The sequence below is a fragment of the Mytilus californianus genome, unplaced genomic scaffold, assembly GCF_021869535.1.
Source record: "Mytilus californianus isolate M0D057914Y unplaced genomic scaffold, xbMytCali1.0.p SCAF_2, whole genome shotgun sequence".
In the NCBI taxonomy this organism is placed as follows: Eukaryota; Metazoa; Mollusca; class Bivalvia; order Mytilida; family Mytilidae; genus Mytilus; species Mytilus californianus.
The window spans coordinates 45,499,888-45,519,462 of NW_026262668.1; the positions used below are offsets into that span (position 1 = coordinate 45,499,888).

A 19,575-nucleotide genomic window follows, 5' to 3' on the forward strand; every position below is an offset into this window, starting at 1 on the left:
ATCACAAACTAATACATTGTTGATGCCGCCACCGGAAACAGCATACCTATGTCTCGCTTTTTGACTCCGTCAAGGCGAGACAAACGCTGCAAAATTTCCTTAAAATTACCAATTTAGGGGCAGCAACCCAACAATGGGTTGTTAGAGTCATTTGAAAATTTCAAGGCTGATATAGAACTTGACCTAATGAACATGTTTAGCCCATGTCAGATTTGCTCTTAATACTTTAATTTTTGAGATATAAGCCATGATTGCATTGATGAAACAGAAAATAAACCACAAACCCTAAGGATCATTCAGCTTAACTTTAGTTGGAATTGGTTCAGTAGTTTCAGAGGAGATCTTCAAAATAGTCCACACCGTATGGAGGACAATGGACGACATTGACGACGACAGACACCAAGCTATGGCAAAACTAAGTTTAATTTTGGACCCTTTGGACCTTAATGTAGACCAATTTGAAAACGGGACCAAAAATTAAGAATCTAAATACACGGTTAGATTCAGCATATCAAAGAACCCCATTATTTCAATTTTTGATGAAATCAAACCATATCATTATTTGCTTTTATATATAAATGAAAAATAACCAACCTAAAATGGAAAATTCTAAAGAAAAAAAGGAAACCCCCCCTCCCCCTTATGATCCTCAATCCCAGCCTTCCCTTTGTGGTATGGTACCTTGCAGTACAATTTTAGAGAGATCCATACACTTGAACACAAGTTATTGTCTGGAAACTAGAAAAATGCTTGTTTTTTGGCCCCTTTTTGGCCCCAAATTCCTAAAAGTTTAGGGCAATTACCCCCAAACTCAAACCCAGCTTTTCCTTTGTGATATGGAACCTTGTAGTACAATATCATAAAGATCCATACACTTACACACAAGTGATTGTCCCGAAACTAGTAAAATGCTTGTTTTTTGTCCCTTTTTGGCCCCTATTTCCTTGAGGCAATTACCCCCAAAATCAATTTCAGCCTTCCCTTTGTGAAATGGTACCTTGCAAAACAATTTCAGAGAGATCCATACACTTAAACACAAGTTATTGTCTGGAAACTAGAAAAATGCTTATTTTTGGCCCCTTTTCCTAAACGTTTTGGGCAATTACCCCCAAACTCAATTCCAGCTTTCCCTTGTGATATGGAACCTTGTAGTACAATTTCAGAAAGATCCATACACTTACACACAAGTTATTGTCATGAAACTAGGAAAATGCTTGTTTTTGGCCCCTCATTCCTAAAATTTTGAGGCGATTACCCCCAAAATCAATCCCAGCATTCCCTTTGTAATATGGAACCTTGTGGTACAATGTCAGAGAGTTCTATCCACTAACACACAAGTTATTGTCTGGAAGTTACAAAAATGCTTATTTTGGCCCCTAATTCCTTAACTGTTGGTACCATGACCCCCAAAATCAATCCCAACCTTCCTTTTGTGGTATTGAACCTTATGGTAAAATTTCATAGAGATCCATTCACTTAAACTAAAGTTATTGTCACGAAACTAAATGCTTCTTCGAACGACGCAGAGGACATGATAGCATTATACGACGCAAAAAATCAGGTCATCCCATTGTAGACTTAGGCTCCATGTTGAGTCTCGGGCCGTACTTTGACCTATAATAGTTTACAAATTGTGACTTGGATGGAGAGTTGTCACACTGGCACTCATACCACAGCTTATATCTGTTTACAATAGTAACTGCATGAAGACCCCTTATTTTAAAAAATATTTAGTTTTCAAATTGTGAAATTTTTATTTTTACAATCGTCCTGTAGCCTTCTAAAGTAAACAACTATGTTCTATTTTTAGCCATGGCAGCCATGTTGGTTGGATGGCAAGGTCATCAGATACATTTTTCAATCAAAAAGTTAAATTCTGTTTGCCCCAGTAGATTAAGTGGAGAGGATTCTAGTAAATGATTACGGGGGTACAAAAATTTACGATTTTTTTTTTTAAATTTACTATAAAAGGCAATAACTCCTTAAGGGGTCAATTGACAATTTTGGTAGTATGTTTGACCATGGAAGTAAAATGAGTAGGAATAACAACGATGAATTACCATGTTTTAATGACCTGCAGAGCTCTGTACTAAAGTCATATGATTTTATCCAATTATTGTCTCAGCGATTTAAAGACCCCTTTGGTTACTATCTGAGATACCGCAGTTGTAAAATGGCATCTGGAATTTCTTATCAGTCTCATGATTTTATCGAGTACGGTAATTATAAAGCACCTGTGGGAAATCCCTAGTTTATCAATTACAAGGTGGCGCTGCATCATATAAAACTTCTACCTTCAGAAAGAAATCGAATGATGTAACATTTAAACTTGAAAAACGGACGAGAATTGTTTAAACTACATCAGTTGAACATAAAAAATTGTATTTATCTTTGCATATTTTTGCTTTTTACTGTTTCTTTTAAACTGTTCTAAAAGTATTTTCCAATTGAAAGCGGAGCACGATTAAAACAGGTAATAACGATGAAGCGATCAGGTTTCACATAATGTTTAACAAAATAATGTAGACAAATGTAAACATAGAATATTTTACTGTTGAAATGTGCCAAGTTTATCAAGATTTATAAAAAGGATATTTACTTTCAAGTATTTTAGGTTTATGTATTTGTAATAAATGTCATTATTACATTATTGAAACTGGACAATTAAAATCAGGATAATAAGTTCGTAAAACATGTTAAATTTATATAGATTTAAACTAGAGGCTCTCAAGAGCCTGTGTCGCTCACCTGTATTTACTGATGCTTTGGAAATCATGTAAAATAAGGTTAAAATCATAATTAATAGTATTAGATATTAGATATTATAATGATATCTAAGATAATAACAAAAAACTGCAAAATTTTTGTAAAATTACTTACTCAGGGGCAGCAACCCAACAACGGGTTGTTGGATTCATCTGAAAATTTCAGGGCAGATAAATCTAAATCTGATGAACATTTTTGCCACCTGTCAGATTTGCTCTAAAGGCTTTAGTTTCAGAGATATAAACCAAAAACTGCATTTTACCCCTATGTTCTATTTTTAACCAAGTCGGCCATGATGGTTGGAAGGCTTGGTCATCTGACAAATTTTTTAAACTAGATACCCTAATAATGATTATGGCCAAGTATGGTTAAATTTGTCTCAGTAGTTTCAGAGAAGAAGATTTTTGTAAAAGATTACAAAAATTTACGAAAAACTGTTAAAAATTGACTATTAAGGGCAATAACTCCTAAAGGGGTCGACCGACAATTTTGGTCATGACAACTTATTTGTAGATCTTACTTTGCTGAACATTATTGCTGTTTACAGTTTATCCCTATCTATAATAATATTCAAGATAATAACAAAAAACTGCAAAATTTCCTTAAAATTACCAATTCAGGGGCAGCAACCCAACAACGGGTTCTCAGATTTGTCTGAAAATTTCAGGGCAGATAGATCTTGACCTGATAATCAGTTTTACCCTTGTCAGATTTGCTCTAAATGCTTTGGTTTCAGAGATATCAGCCAAAATCTACATTTTACCCCCATGTTCTATTTTTAGCTATGGTGGCCATCTTGGTTGGTTGGCGGGGTCATCGGAGACATTTTTTAAACTAGATACCCTAATGATGATTGTGGCCAAGTTTGGTTAAATTTGGCCCAGTGGTTTCAGAGAAGATTTTTGTAAAAAGCTAACGACGACGACGCACGACGGACACCAAGTGATGAGAAAAAAAAAAAAAAAAAGTGTTAACAATTGAATACTAGTATTAATACAACATTTTACAACAAAAAGAAAAACAACAAAACAAAATGAGCTTGACGCTATCTTTTTAACCACAAATGTACTTTATACATGTTATATGAATTAGTTTATGTTCAAATTAAAGAATAGGTTTAAAATTGTTAATATTTTAATTGACTGGTACATACGAAAGACTGATTATTTGTATTTAAGAAAAGGGGGTCGAAACATATTTTTTGTACAATCATCTTCTTTACTTTCGGAAATGATTCTTAACTATCTTTAAATATTAAAATTTTTGAACATGATCCACCCTTTTTCACCAATTTCATATGTGATAACTATCTGCTTAAACTATCAAGATCAAAAAAGACATAAATAGGAAAAATAGACTAAAATCAACATTGAATGCATGACTCTATTCGGCAGTGTACAGCAGCGGAATGTAACGAATGAACTATTCGGGTTACTTCGTACGTAAATACAACAACAACCGTCTGTTCGTAATATTCTGTGAACACGAAAATGACCAAAAAGTGTCAGTGATTTGATTGATCACATGCCGAGAATCAATCATCATTCCATATCGTAAACTAATTAACGAGTAATCATAAGATAGGCGGTAACGCAGATAAATCTTTGAACTGGCATTGCTGTTATTCCTGTCAATATAATACTTCCATGGTTTGACTTATTTGTAGATCTTACTTTGCTGAACATTATTGCTGTTAACAGTTTATCTCTATAATAACAAGAAATGATTGTAACAGGATGCTGTTACGAAGTCTATAAACGAAGCTCCCATAATTCGTAATTCCCAGTGTTGCCTGACATTGGGCAAAGTCCAGTGAAAATTGGTTTGGTAGAGTAAAGTTATATGCATTAGTGATGCCTGGGGACTAACCCTGTATATCATTCAAATCATTTTGGCATGACAAACCAGAATATATAAGGTTTAGGGGTGGGGATCTCGACCATTTACAAGATATTAGAACATTGGGGGTGGGGGTAACCCCTGGGGACTGACTCTATACATCAATCAAATCTTTGAGACATGACAAACAGAATATATATGGTTTAGGGGTGGGGATCTCGACCGTTAACAAGATATTAGAACATTGGGGGTGGGGGGAACCCCATGGGTCGGACCCTATATGTCATTCAAATGTTCAAGACATGACGAACAGGAATATATATGGTTTAGGGGTGGGGATCTCGACCATTTATAAGATATTAGAACTTTCTCAAATGGCAGGGGGTCGGGATGACCCCTGGGGACTAACCCTGTTTATCATCAAACCATCTTTGCATGACAAAACAGAATATATATGGTTTAGGGGTGGGGATCTTGACCACTTACAAGATATTAGAACTTTCTTAAATGGCAGGGGGTGGGGGGTGATCCCTGGGGACTAACCCCGTATATCATTCAAACCATCTTTGCATGACAACAAAAATATATATGGTTTAGGGGTGGGGATCTTGACCACTTACAAGATATTAGAACTTTCTTAAATGGCAGGGGGTGGGGGTGACCCCTGGGGACTAACCCTGTATTTCATTTGATGTGCTTTATCATGACAAACCAGAATATATATGGTTTAGGGGTGGGGATCTCGAACATTTACAAGATATTAGACCTTTCTCAAATGGCAGGGGGTCAGGATGACCCCTGGGGACTAACCCTGCATTTCATTTGATGTGCTTTATCATGACAAACCAGAATATATATGGTTTAAGGGTGGGGATCTCGACCATTTACAAGATATTAGAACTTTCTCAAATGGCAGGGGGTCGGGATGACCCCTGGGGACTAACCCTGTATGTCGTTCAAACCATCTTAGCATGACAAACCAGAATATATATGGTTTAGGGGTGGGGATCTTGACCACTTACAAGGTATTAGAACTTTCTTAAATGGCAGGGGATGGGGGTGACCCCTGGGGACTAACCCTGTATTTCATTTAATGTGCTTTATCATTTAGACCATTTTCAATTAAAAAGATTGTGTCTATCATAAACGGTTTTCAATTTATAATCATTTGAAAATTTAAAAAAATAAATTCGATAGGGTTCTATAGTAAAACACTCCTTTCTTTTTGCCCCTCAAAGTACCCCCTTTTAAACCCCATTGCACAAACAAAACCCTGATTGCACCACTAGACATGTTAGTCTAACATATTGTGAAACCCTAAGTTAATCTGACAAGCGGTTTTGGAGAAAGGGTGCGGACAAGTTCAAATTTAAAAGCGGCGGAGGAGGAAGAGGAAGAAGAATAATAATACTGTAAATTCAGAAATTATTGCGTGCATTTATTATTGCGATTTTGTCATTTTAGACTAAAATACGATTTTAATTTTTGCGATATTGAGAAAAATCCTGTTTAATTCATATGAAAAATTTCAAAATGCGAGTTCAAATTATTGCGATTATAACCCTGTCGCATTTTTCGCAATAATAAAAACATCGCAATAATTTCTGAATTTACAGTAATAAGAACTGAGCAAAACCAATAAGTCTTCCCAAACTTCGTTTGGGAGACTAAATAATATTAAAGATAACCAAAAATTCCTCAAAATTATCAATTCAAGGGCAGCAGTCAGATAGATCTTAACCTGAACATTTTTATTCCATCAGATTTGCTCGAAATGCTTTATTTTAGAGATATAAACCAGAAACTGCATTTTTCCCGTATGTTCTATTTTTAACCGTGTCAGCCATGTTGGTTGGCAGGTGGGCAAGGTGAGCTAAAAAAGTCTGTATAACTATTATTTTCACAAAGTGTTCAGTTCAAAGCCCATTGTAATGGCAAATTATCAGCAAAGTGAAAAAAAACATTATTTAACATGATCTGTAACTCATCCTAGTACTCACATGTATACTAAAAATCAGCAGAGTGGAAACAAACATTAGAATATAGCAAAGTGCTCTCGACCAATGAAAGTGTACAATTTGGTGTTCCTTAATTGTGAAGAATGAATGTAAATCATGTTCTTAGCACATACTTACAACTTCTCGTCCAATCAAATTGCTACAATTTGCCTTCTAATTTTCATAGTACATACTTTTTCCGTGTACTAAGTAACTACGCATGTATGACCACAAGGGGGTAAGATTTCATTGTATCGTAATCAAGATATCAAAACAAAAATTGCCACTGGCTATTTTGAAATAAAATGCTGTGTTCCAAATTAAATTAAATAGTTGGTAATATAGTTTTCACATTGATTTTTAAATATCCTGCTATTAAAATCTTTGGATCTAAAAAATGTTTTTGACGATTGCAAGTTTCTTTCATTTAAATAAAGAGTAACAAATATGGTTCTTTATACCTTGATTAGTGTACAACGCCATCATAAAATTGTGATAATTAATTTATCATCCATGCAATTACTTTGTACATAAAAAGTGTGTACTATGAAACCTTGTGAAGGGAAATTAAGGCAACTTGATCTATTTCGTCATGAATTGATTGATTGATTATTGGTTGCTTAATGTCCAGTGGCAAATATTTCATGCATGCTCAGGACGATGTCATGAATTGAATAACCATAATAATGTCTGAAGAGAATGTGCCACCTATATATATGTGTATATACATGTTATGATACATCTTTTAGTTTTTACTTTGAAATAAAAAAAACAGAAACCCTAGTATCTTTGATCTATTGGTAGTTGCTTTTTAATGACTATCTATGGGGACATACCAGAAGCGGACCCAGGCATTTTTAAAAGGGGGGTTCCCACCATATGTCCCCATTCAAAAGCATTGATCGTCCAAAAATGGGGTTTTCAAGCCCCCGAACCCACCCCCTGGATCTGCCACTGCATACTATCTATGTGTTTCAAATTTATTATAGCTGAAGTTTTACTGTGAAATTGAAAAATGTTTTCAAGACATGTAAAGCTTCCACTGCAATTTTTAAATAATTGCCTGCTTTTGGTCAATTTTTTTTGTCATCTTACCATGTAAGGAAGTACGTGTATAGTAAAACACCAAATTAATACCAATAAACATACTTACACCAGCAGCTACCATCTTTTCATTTTTGGAGTGAAGGGCCTTTTGAAATCACATATTTTACAGTGATACTATATATATAGCTAGTGAGCAGATTTTCAAAACTTCGTTAATGAGCTCCGTTTTACAAACACCTGTGATATAAGTAGTCAGCCAAAATAAACTATCAATAGATCAATTAAAAGGTTACTCGAGTTGTAAATATGTGCTAAATTGGATAGTCTATGAAAAGGTATATACTATGAAATTAAGAGCTCGGGGCAAGCCCCTCACTCTAAATTTCATAGTATATACCTTTTCATAGACTAACCTAGACTTAGTAAGGGATTATCCTTTTGTTTAGGCCTATTTACAGTTCAAAACAAAGAATTTCTATAACATGAGTTACAACTGCCTGAAGCACATTTATAAGGTTTATTGATTGAAAGTTAAACTTTGAAACAAACAAAAATTATCAAAATAAGTTTGAAGTTTACTTGTGCAGTACAGTTTATACCGTTTGTGTTATTATGTGAATATTTAGAACTTTCAAATTACAAAAAAAAAGATATCAAGAAGAAAAACAAAAACAAAAACAAAAACTTTTAAAAATTATAATTAAATATTACCTATATCTACCTACATGTATTACCCTTATCAAAACTCAGGTTACTGTATTCACAGCAAGTAATAATAGTCATTTCCCAAATACTGGTACATATATACTTTTGAATTTCCTATAAAAAGCAATTTCTTTCAACTTTTAAAATTTAATTAATTAAATAAAATTGAGAATGGAAATGGGGAATGTGTCAAAGAGACAACAACCCGACCATAGAACAGACAACAGCAGAAGGTCACCAACAGGTCTTCAATGCAGCGAGAAATTCCCGCACCCGGAGGCGTCCTTCAGCTGGCCCCTAAACAAATATATATACTAGTTCAGTGATAATGAACGCCATACTAAACTCCAAATTGTACACAAGAAACTAAAATTAAAAATAATACAAGACTAACAAAGGCTAGAGGCTCCTGACTTGGGACAGGCGCAAAAATGCGGCGGGGTTAAACATGTTTATGAGATCTCAACCCTCCCCCTATACCTCTAGCCAATGTAGAAAAGTAAACGCATAACAACACGCACATTAAAATTCAGTTCAAGAGAAGTTCGAGTCTGATGTCAGAAGATGTAACCAAAGAAAATAAACAAAATGACAATAATACATAAATAACAACAGACTACTAGCAGTTAACTGACATGCCAGCTCCAGACTTCAATTAAACTGATTGAAAGATTATGTCTTCATCATATGAATATCAGGCACAATCCTTCCCGTTAGGGGTTTAGTATCATACCATCATAACATATGGGCAATAATTTGGTATTGGGACCGTTTCCGATAACGATAGAAAAGTGATAAAATATTGTATTTTGTTGAGAGAAATTGTTGCTCCACCATCAAATGCTATTATTTCTATTAAAATATAGGTGCTTTCTAATCTCCCCTAGAGAGAATTTGAAATAAACAAATGTTTAAGATTATCAGGCCACTTTTGTTTGTCGTTTCTTACCGTTATTTTCGCTTCCTAAGTGCGTAACGCTGCCCGATTTAAAGATAATCGTCGCCTGCAAAATCGTAACTTTTGCTTTCAAATAATAAAGAACATCGATCAAAAAGAATAGTCAGAAGAAATTGCCGAGAACTTTAAGTATTTTTGTAGCAGGTGTAAGAAAAGTAGCGTTACTTTGGTTTCCGATTTCGTAACGCAAATTTAAGATGGTGTAGTCTGCTTTATTGTACTTGAATTATTCATAACAATATGCAAATATGAACTCTCGCGAGATGTTCAAACAGGTAAATCATTGATTATTTACATTCTAGTTTTGTTCTTCGTAATAATTAAGTTAGAAAATGATGTTATCGTTATGCGTTACATTTCACACTAAACAGAAGTCCAGTTATTTACTTTTTTCTATTAAAATTGTTTTTGTCGTTCAGTCCAAATCATTTGCGGTCATACGTGAAACGTGTGGCTAACATGTGATTAAGCGCTTACGGCCGGGTATATGAAATATTAGGTCTAAGCATCGTTTTTGTTTCCAACGGGATAGTAGCAAGCATATTATGTAGACTGTTTTCATATTGTTTAAAAAAGGAAAATACAATTTTCAAAGAGATCGCGCCTGGGGTCTATTATTTTTCCTACGTGCATAATGTTACATACGATCTTGAGTGAAAATAAATGCCCAATGGCTTGACAAAATCGATTTCTTATTCGAGGGACGTTACAACACACTTTGTTTCCGGATAACGATGAAAAGGGTCCTTGGAAAATTCGATCAACATTACGTTTCTTATCATTCTGCCGATGCTCGTTGAATTGATTTTGCTTTAGCAGTAAATTGTACTTGATATTTTAGGTAAATAAAGCTAATTTAAAAAAAAATGCATGTTGATATACCGTTACACTTGGAATGTACAGAGTTGGTATCTTTGTCACAAATTTTTTTTTAATTTTAATCATATTCTGCAAACACTTTTCAAAAATGCAATAATATTGTCAAAGGAGAAGTAAACTTTTACCATGCATGACTTGAAAGGAAGTACTTTATCGATTTTAGCCCACTAAAGAAGGTTAACAAAAAAATATGTGGAAACCATGTAGATGGTGTACAGGTCACAGATAGCACATGATGCCTATTATAAGATTTTAATTCCAAGTTAAAAGTTTTTTTACTTTACTGGATTAATAGGAATTTGACATTGGAATTAATTGTATAAAACTGGAATTTCAAAACCAATAAATACATTTTTTTGGCTAAAACATCAAGATACAACGATTATGGTATCCTGTATCAATAAAGAAAACGTTGAAATTTCTGAATAAATTGCACTAATTTTTTTCAAAACAAACACATATTTAGGAGTTTAATAGTAATACTATTACATTTAAGACAGACTTTAACCAGAGATGCAAATCTAAATGCATAAGTATGCCAGTAATAAATCAATACACGGAAACGGCCAATGTTGTATCCAGTTCAGTTGTATGCATCACAATTTCATAGCTTTTCAAAAGTGTTATTTCCCTTCAGGTAAGTAGTGCCGGTTCACTGCCTGCATGGCCAATATATCAAAACACTGTTCTTTTCAACTTAAAAGTAACATTTTGCTTTGAAAATATGTTCACCTAGATGTCATATTTGCCATAAAACATTGCATGAAATAACATGTCACTTTAATGTTGACATGTAAAATAAGCTTTTTACAGTTGCCCTTGCTGAAAGGAACTAGGGTTCTGTTTAATCTAAGGACTTGTGACTTTGAAGATCGGTCATTATTTGTATTGAATGATAAGAAGTTACCATCAAACTTGTGACCTTTAGAGAAACGAGCCCAATAACAACTTACCAGAATTTTTTTTTTTAATCAGATTTATATATTTGTGGTCACAAATTTTGGAAAGAAATTTAGTGAAATAAACTAGGCTATTTTTTTTGGTATATGAGGTTTTTGGTTATATTTCTGTAATCCATGGTACTTAATTGTAATTTTCCAGCAGTTGTAATGAATGGGTGTAAACAATTAATATAGGATTTCATTGAATTTCTATACACCCACATAATAATGTTTTGTATATGGAATCTTGTCTTTATAAAAAAGAAGATGTGGTATGATTGCCAATTAGACAACTCTCCACAAGAGACCAAATGACACAGAAATTTACAGCTGAGCTATAGGTCACTGTACGGCCTTCAACAATGAGCAAAGCCCATACCACATAGTCAGCTATAAAAGGTCCCGAAATCACAAACGTAAAACAATTCAAACTTTTATTGGATATAAGAAGATTTGGTGTGAGTGCCAATGAGACAACTCTCCATCCAAGTCAAAATTTATAAAAGTAAACCAATATAGGTCAAAGTACGGTCTTCAACACGGAGCCTTGGCTCACACCGAACAGCAAGCTATAAAGGGCCCCAAAAATACTAGTGTAAAACCATTCAAACGGGAAAACCAACAGTCTAATCTATATAAAAACATGCAACTGAACTAGTATACATATTTGTTAAGGGGCCAGCTAAAGGACGCCTCCGGGTGCGGGAGTTTCTCGCTGCATTGAAGACCTATTGGTGGCCTTCAGCTGTTGTCTGCTCTATGGTCGGGTTGTTGTCTCTTTGACACATTCCCCATTTCCATTCTCAATTTTAAATTTTACAAAAAGCAAGGGACAGGGTGGACGTTACAAGATACTACTTATACTGTGGATAAAATGGACATCACTCACATATTGGATGTTCCAAACATTAATTTGATTGTTGGATCATGCTTTTTGTTTTGTGTTCAATAAAATTTAGAAATTTAAAATGTCCTGCATCTTTCCAATTGAATCAAAAGTGAGAGCTGAGAAAGTGCCTCCCAACACCCCATACATTCACTTCTGGAACAGCCCTTTATAGAAAAGTACATTATACAATGTATAAGATAAGTAGCACTAGCTAGATCTCACAGTTTTTACAGTGCTTGAATTTTCTGGTTAGTGACGCATAAGCACAAAGTGTTAACCATGCAATTGTGTTACTGAGCTAGCTAGCACACTGCATTGGGTTTCTAAGGGCATGAAGGGTTAGTAGGCACATGTGCTACATATAAAAGTGTATAAGAATTATAACAAAAAGCAAGAGAAAATACATTGGTAGTCAAAATCAGTAGATACAAGTCGGCGCCCAAAATAATTTATTATAGTGACATCCTAAAGTGCCAAGGGAACGTCACCATCTAAAAATGGATAATTAACGATAGGAAATGAAAAATCATCTCTTTTATCATATATTTTAATATTAAGCTTTCCGTTAATGATATAGATATCAAGATCGAGGAAAGGGCAGTGGTCATTGTTAGTATTAGCTTTATTTAAAGTTAAGTTCAACAGGATAAATTTCTTTAGTATACATACTCAAGTCGTCATTATTGAGAGCCAAAATATCATCCAAATATCTAAAAGTATTATTGAATTTGTGTATCAGATGTTGTTTCGATGGGTCTTTGCTGATTTTTGTCATAAATTGTAACTCATAGCAATACAAAACTAGAGGCTCTCAAGAGCCTGTGTCACTCACCTGTATTTACTGATGCTTTGGAAATCATGTAAAATAAGGTTAAAATCATAATTAATAGTATTAGATATTAGATATTATAATGATATCTAAGATAACAAAAAACTGCAAAATGTTTGTAAAATTACTAACTCAGGGGCAGCAACCCAACAACGGGTTGTCGGATTCGTCTGAAAATTTCAGGGCAGATAAATCTTAATCTGATGAACATTTTTGCCACCTGTCAGATTTGCTCTAAATGCTTTAGTTTCAGAGATATAAACCAAAAACTGCATTTTACCCCTATGTTCTATTTTTAACCAAATCGGCCATGATGGTTGGAAAGCAGGGTCATCGGACAATTTTTTTAAACTGGATACCCTAATAATGATTATGGCCAAGTATGGTTATATTTGTCTCAGTAGTTTCAGAGAAGAAGATTTTTGTAAAAGATTACAAAAATTTACAAAAAATTGTTAAAAATTGACTATTAAGGGCAATAACTCCTAAAGGGGTCGACTGACAATTTTGGTCGTGACAACTTATTTGTAGATCTTACTTTGCTGAACATTATTGCTGTTTACAGTTTATCTCTATCTATAATAATATTCAAGATAATAACCAAAAACTGCAAAATTTCCTTAAAATTACCAATTCAGGGGCAGCAACCCAACAACCGGTTGTCAGATTTGTCTGAAAATTTCAGGGCACATAGATCTTGACCTGATAATCAGTTTTACCCTATGTCAGATTTACTCTAAATACTTTGGTTTCAGAGATATGCCAAAATCTACATTTTACCCCTATGTTCTATTTTTAGACATGGCGGCCATCTTGGTTGGTTGGCGGGGTCATCGGAGACATTTTTTAAACTAGATACCCTAATGATGATTGTGGCCAAGTTTGGTTAAATTTGGCCCAGTGGTTTCAGAGGAGAAGATTTTTGTAAAAAGCTAACAACGACGGACGCCAAGTGATGAGAAAAGCTCACTTGGCCCTTCGGGTCAGGTGAGCTAAAAAGGTCCGCAATAAGTGGTGCACAGTTAGTCCCCATTGGAATTCCAATAACCTGACGATATACGGAATCTCCAAAGCGAACAAAAATGTTATCTAGTAAAAATTCAAGGGCATATATAGTATCAAAGCATGTCCAATTGACATAGTTTTTTTGTTTATTGCTACTAAAAAATGACCTAAAAGAGTTTGAACATATATATTCACATTCTGACTTTTTAAATGCCCATTTAATTAGGTGTGTGAATTTTTTCTTAATGAGAATGTGAGGCAATGTGGTATATAGGGTAGAAAAATCAAAACTTTGAACAGATTCAAAATCACCAATATATGCATGCAATTTATCAAGTTACACTTCCAACGAGTTCTTGACACTCCAAAAGTAATTAATTCCACTATTTTCGAAGGCCTTATTTGAACAATTTATTATCAGGTTTTTGATTGTACCAAGTGTACTGGTAAGAAGAATAGACAATTTAGTAGTGGAACAATGGCTTGAAGACGAAATTAATCTATATTTGTAAGGTGTTTTGTGTAGCTTCGGAAGCCAATACAAAGTTGGGACTTTCATTGTATTTGGTTCTGCTTGTAAAGAGGTAGCTAAAAGTTTATGTTTGTTACAGATGTCGTTTTCTGAAAATGGAGTCAGTTGGAATGTTGGTGAATTGGTGATTTCTTTTTTCAGAACCTCAATGTAAAATTTACGTCAAACAATAATAATAGTATTTATAATGCAAAGAGCTTGAATAAAATTGGCTGTAGAATGCAATTTAGTTGTAACTTAGATTTTGAATTTATTAAATTGAACTGTAAATAAACAAAAAGATAATTTCTCACTATATAATACATAATTTACACTCATACTCACAATTAGGAAACTTATACAATTTCATTGTAACGTTGTGTCATCTAATGTCTAAAACAATTTATTGAAATTTCCCAAATCAAAAGTAAGTCCTAACATAACTAAGACCAATACATAAATGAAATACCTAAAAGGGAAGTCATCCATTAATTATAAACATTGCACTGCAGGGGTGTGATAATGCCATGCACGACTTGCCCGACTCGTACATTTGACCGACCAGACAAGCAATTTTTTGTGTCTTTGTTGTCCGTGGACAAGTTAAAAAAAAATGTTGCTTGACAAAGTCACATTGTTAATTTATATTATCATATAAAAAAAGTCCTCAAAATTCATCCATAAAAGTAGAAAAAATATAAAATAAGACAAAAGCAACATGTTCTAGCAAAACAACATCAATGATCAAGAAATAGATCTATTACCAAACAACAAAAAATAAGTATGCGGACCCGGGTTTCATTAACATTCTGTAATATTTTCCCGTTGATCAGGTTATAGCAACGGTAAACCGGAAATGATCATTATTAATTTGGAGCACTGATTTCTCAGTCAAGTTGGATAAGCATTGGATAGGTCATCGCTCGGAAGTTGACCAACGGAAAAGGAGGCGCCTCATAAAAAATAAAATTTTGAGCTAAGAACTTAGTTTTGAAATCAGAGGCGACAGAGCGCAAATACAGTCGACTCTCGTTATCTCGAAGTCAGCCGGACCAGAGAAATATTTCGAGATACCCATAGTTCGACTCAAACGAAAACCAGAAGTTTGACAGACCAAGGGATACAACTCTTGCTTAGCTTGGTAAAGCTAAAATAAATCCGGATGAATATGGGAAGGGATCGATATTCTGGTCTCATATCGATGGATTTGTATGTTATGGTCTTTTATTATTATAATAACATTGTTTTCACTTATTTAATTATTTCTTTGAACAGTTACAATTTTTCCCAGTGGCTTTTATCCGAGAGAGTAATTTCCAATCAATCTTAGCGTTATTTAAGTCATTTAAATTTGACAAAATTGTTTATTCTCGGATACAAGAAATTTTAGAAATTAAGATTTATTCTTATTTTCTTTTATCTCAATCTTTCTTTTAAAGAAAAAATACAAAAAGATAAAAGACGCCGATTGAGTAGTTTTTATGTGATCACCAACGGAAGTCTTAATCCCCACTTTATACACATCCAAGCTCATCAGTGCAAATCATGATTAATTTAATTAATTTTTTTTGTAAACATTTTAAATAATTTTTCATAAACTTTAACAATGTATCACTAATTATTTATCATGGTGATAAAAGATAATCTTAGGTAAACACTCGTGGAAATAGAATGTCATAAATCAATACAGTGGTCAGTGACCGGAAATTTAATTACACGTGTATTGTCAGATTAACTCTTCAATCCATTTAAATCCCGGAGGTCATGTTTTGACATATGTGTATTAGCTCGAGATAAATAATGAATTTTGAATGCTTTTGTTAACCTTGGGACCGTAAATTTAGTTCGACTCAACCGAAATTTCGACTCATCCAATTTCGACTCACCAGGAGTCGAAATACATATATTTATATGGAACAAAGTTCGGGACCACGAGAAAACTTCGACTCATCCGAAATTTCGAGTCAACCGAGTTCAAGACAACGAGAGTTAACTGTATTATAAAAATAACAGGAATAGAGGATTTTAAAGTTCTATAATATTTTGATTTCGCTTATGATTAGTTATCTAAAAAAATCTCAAATTTACAATTGGTCCACCAAAAGTTTATTGGGAGGATAAACATAGTATGGGTCCCATACACTTAAGACAGGTGCAGTGTCGGAGTAATGGGATGTCAGAATAATGGCGAGAATGGCCAAGTAGTTACGATTGCGCATTCGAGCTCACCCTTGAGCTTAAATGTTAGGCCCGGTGTTTCTGCCTTGTTTGTGGTAAATCCCTGAGTTCGCCTTCATCAGTGGTCGACTCAATAAGTTGAACATTGGCGTGCTATTTATGCTATTTTGTTTCATTTCGTATGTGATCTTGGACCATACACTAGTTGTCTTTGGATAAAATAGTTGATTTTTTTCGAGCTCAGTATCATATTGTGTTGTGAAAAGTCGAGATGATTATACCAGCTAATGCTTTAATAAAAGTTCTTGTAAGTTCTTATGTCTTTTATAAGCTATAATGGGCTGATGATTAAATATGGTCACAAATTCAGGGTTTTGTGAAATAAGATGCCAGTGTTTCATTATTATATTTTTAGTTTCTGTATAGATGGGTTAAATTTTGTTAAAATTACTAGCGGTTGCTCCCGTATCGCTGGGCGACGTGTTAGCAAGTTTTCCCTTTCTGTATTTTGTGTTTGATAAAAAAAAATCGTTGATTTCAGATATTTGATATCCTCGTTTGAGCTGCTTACTGTTTTTTTTAAGATCAGTTTTGCTGCTTGTGTTTCTGAGATACCTCAATACTTCACCCTTGATAAATCCTTTCTATGAAAACACTTTTTGGGTGTGAGTCATGTCTGTGCAGATATTGATATGTTTCAGTTGGTTTGATATTGATTTTAATGTCTTGTATCATACTATGCTTTCGTTAAAGAATCTTTCGCCTTTGTATAATTATGACAGTGTCTAAGAATATTGTTTCATTACAGGAAAATTCGTAGGTGAACTTCAACTATCATTATCATTTTGTTTCTCTGTGTTGAAAGCATTGTAAAATGTGTTCAAGAATTAACAAACATTGTAAGGTCTGCTAACTCGGCGAATGCTGATCCGCACATAAGCACGCCCAAGGTTTCATGGTAAAGTTTATTGTTAAAAATAAATTCATAGTTTTCTAGAATAAGCCTTAATAGGCGCAGTCATACTCGCTTGGATCACGATTTGTGGCTTCTAGTATTTCCTTAAATGAAAAACAAGTGTACATATTTCTTTGCATCGAATGTTACTAGATAGCAGTCTCGTTGGGGTTTTATATTTTCAATTGAATTAATAAAACTATAGAACTGTGTCTCAATTTATATGTGGTCTACTCTAAGTCACAAAGACATTGATATTTACAAACATTTTCTAGTCTGAAATTGTAAGGTCTTCTAGCATGTCTAGTCATGCATAATACGTTATACAGTATGTTGTTTTAGTATCAATAAAGTTCAATTTGTTGTTTTTCTGTGTTTTCCTGTGTGTTAGATATACTTCAGGGATTTTCTCTAAAAAAAAAAAAAAAAGCCTACCTACCTACCCTGACTTCCAAAATGGTGGGTAGGGTAAGGGGAAACAAAGATATTTTTAATTGCAGCCTTGTACACCAAATTGTCTCAGTACCATCAGAAATACTTAAACCATCCGACAATAGAACCCAGCAAATTCATCCGAAAACCTACTTACATCTAAAGACATTTTTTCCTTTACAATTACACAGTGGAATTTACTACCTCCAAATGTAGAACTTTCCCTACATTAAATATTTTTAGAGAACAGTTGATACCTACTACAACATTAAACCCCCAGGGGAGGTCACTTCCTATAATTGGGTGTAACACAGTGATGTACACCCAATATGGGTCATAATTTTGCGAGATTTTATATAAAAATGACCCTCCTTTTCATAACATACTATATTCATGATATTAAAATGCATTTATGTTTTGATAACTGTATATTGATTTGGGGTATATATGATCTTCATATCATATAAATATGCTGTTCGGAATCTTAAATTATCATTGGTCAATATTATATTAAATTAAACCAATTCATTTGAAAGTTCACCTTTCAAATAAGTCCCCAAAATGAAATCCCGGATTCATTTGTCTCCCGATTTGTATATAAGTATTGGTCATTCATTCTTAAATATTTATATTACTATAGGTACTGAATTTCAGTGAATATGTTATATTAAAATGAATACGTTTTTTTGGGCAAAAATGGCACACCCCTATACCAAAAAAATATCGAAGTAAACCCGGCTCCCCGCCCCAGGAGTAAACCTTAGGAGTTATGTAAAGTATCTATTTTTGGCACTATTCTTTTAATATTTATGTATAATTATCCTATGCATGCACAGCATTTAGTAATCATTAATAGTCTGATGGATAACTGGAAATCACAAGAAGAAGTAAGAAGGGTTCACAATGTGCAGAGACATGAAAGAGCATAGTCCGAGATTACTCTGACGTCCAACGGCTGTTTTGCCAGACAAGCTGGGGCCATGTCTGGCAAAACAGCCGTTGGACGTCAGAGTAATCTCGGACTAGAAAGAGCATGGGCACACTCGAGATCTCTACATGAGGCATCAAATCATTGAAATGTAATGTCCATATTCTGACTGAATGGCTGGGTACTTGTATATTTTGCATAGCCAAACCGATGCCCCACAGTGACGGATCCAGAAATTTTCATAAGTGGGGGCCCCGCTCCGGTCATGCTTCAGTGATTCTCTATATAATATACCAAATTTTTCCCAGAAAAGGGGTGGCCCGGACCCCCTGGGCCCCTCTAAATCCGCCTCTGCCCCACTTTTGGCAAGTGTTTTACTGCCGGGTGGAAAGGCGAGAGAAGCTCTACTGTGATAGTCGAGTTTGGCCAACTCCTGAGGCTGTGAATACACGGACACTTTCTACAACAAAAAATCCTGTTCTGGATAAAACTCAAATTAACCCTATTAGATAAAACAAGTTTCTTTTCTATGGCATGTCATTTCAAATCGTTTTACACAATCATACCGGTCTACTCGAATCGAGGATCCGCCGAGTTCTGCCTCAATTCTTTGGTCAAACCAGAGACTTAATATGATGGTTATAGATGCATGTTGAACGATGAAATCTTCTCTTCCTATCTTTATTCACAAATGTATTTTCGTAAAGTGATTACAA

At 34.3% G+C, this 19,575-nt stretch overlaps 1 protein-coding gene across 2 annotated transcripts in view; it reads right to left on the bottom strand.

Moving 5' to 3' along the window:
• LOC127727978 (uncharacterized) overlaps window positions 1–19,575 on the bottom strand; it is a 153,854-nt gene that overhangs the window by 70,347 nt on the left and 63,932 nt on the right. The gene's annotated exons all lie outside the window — the stretch shown is intronic.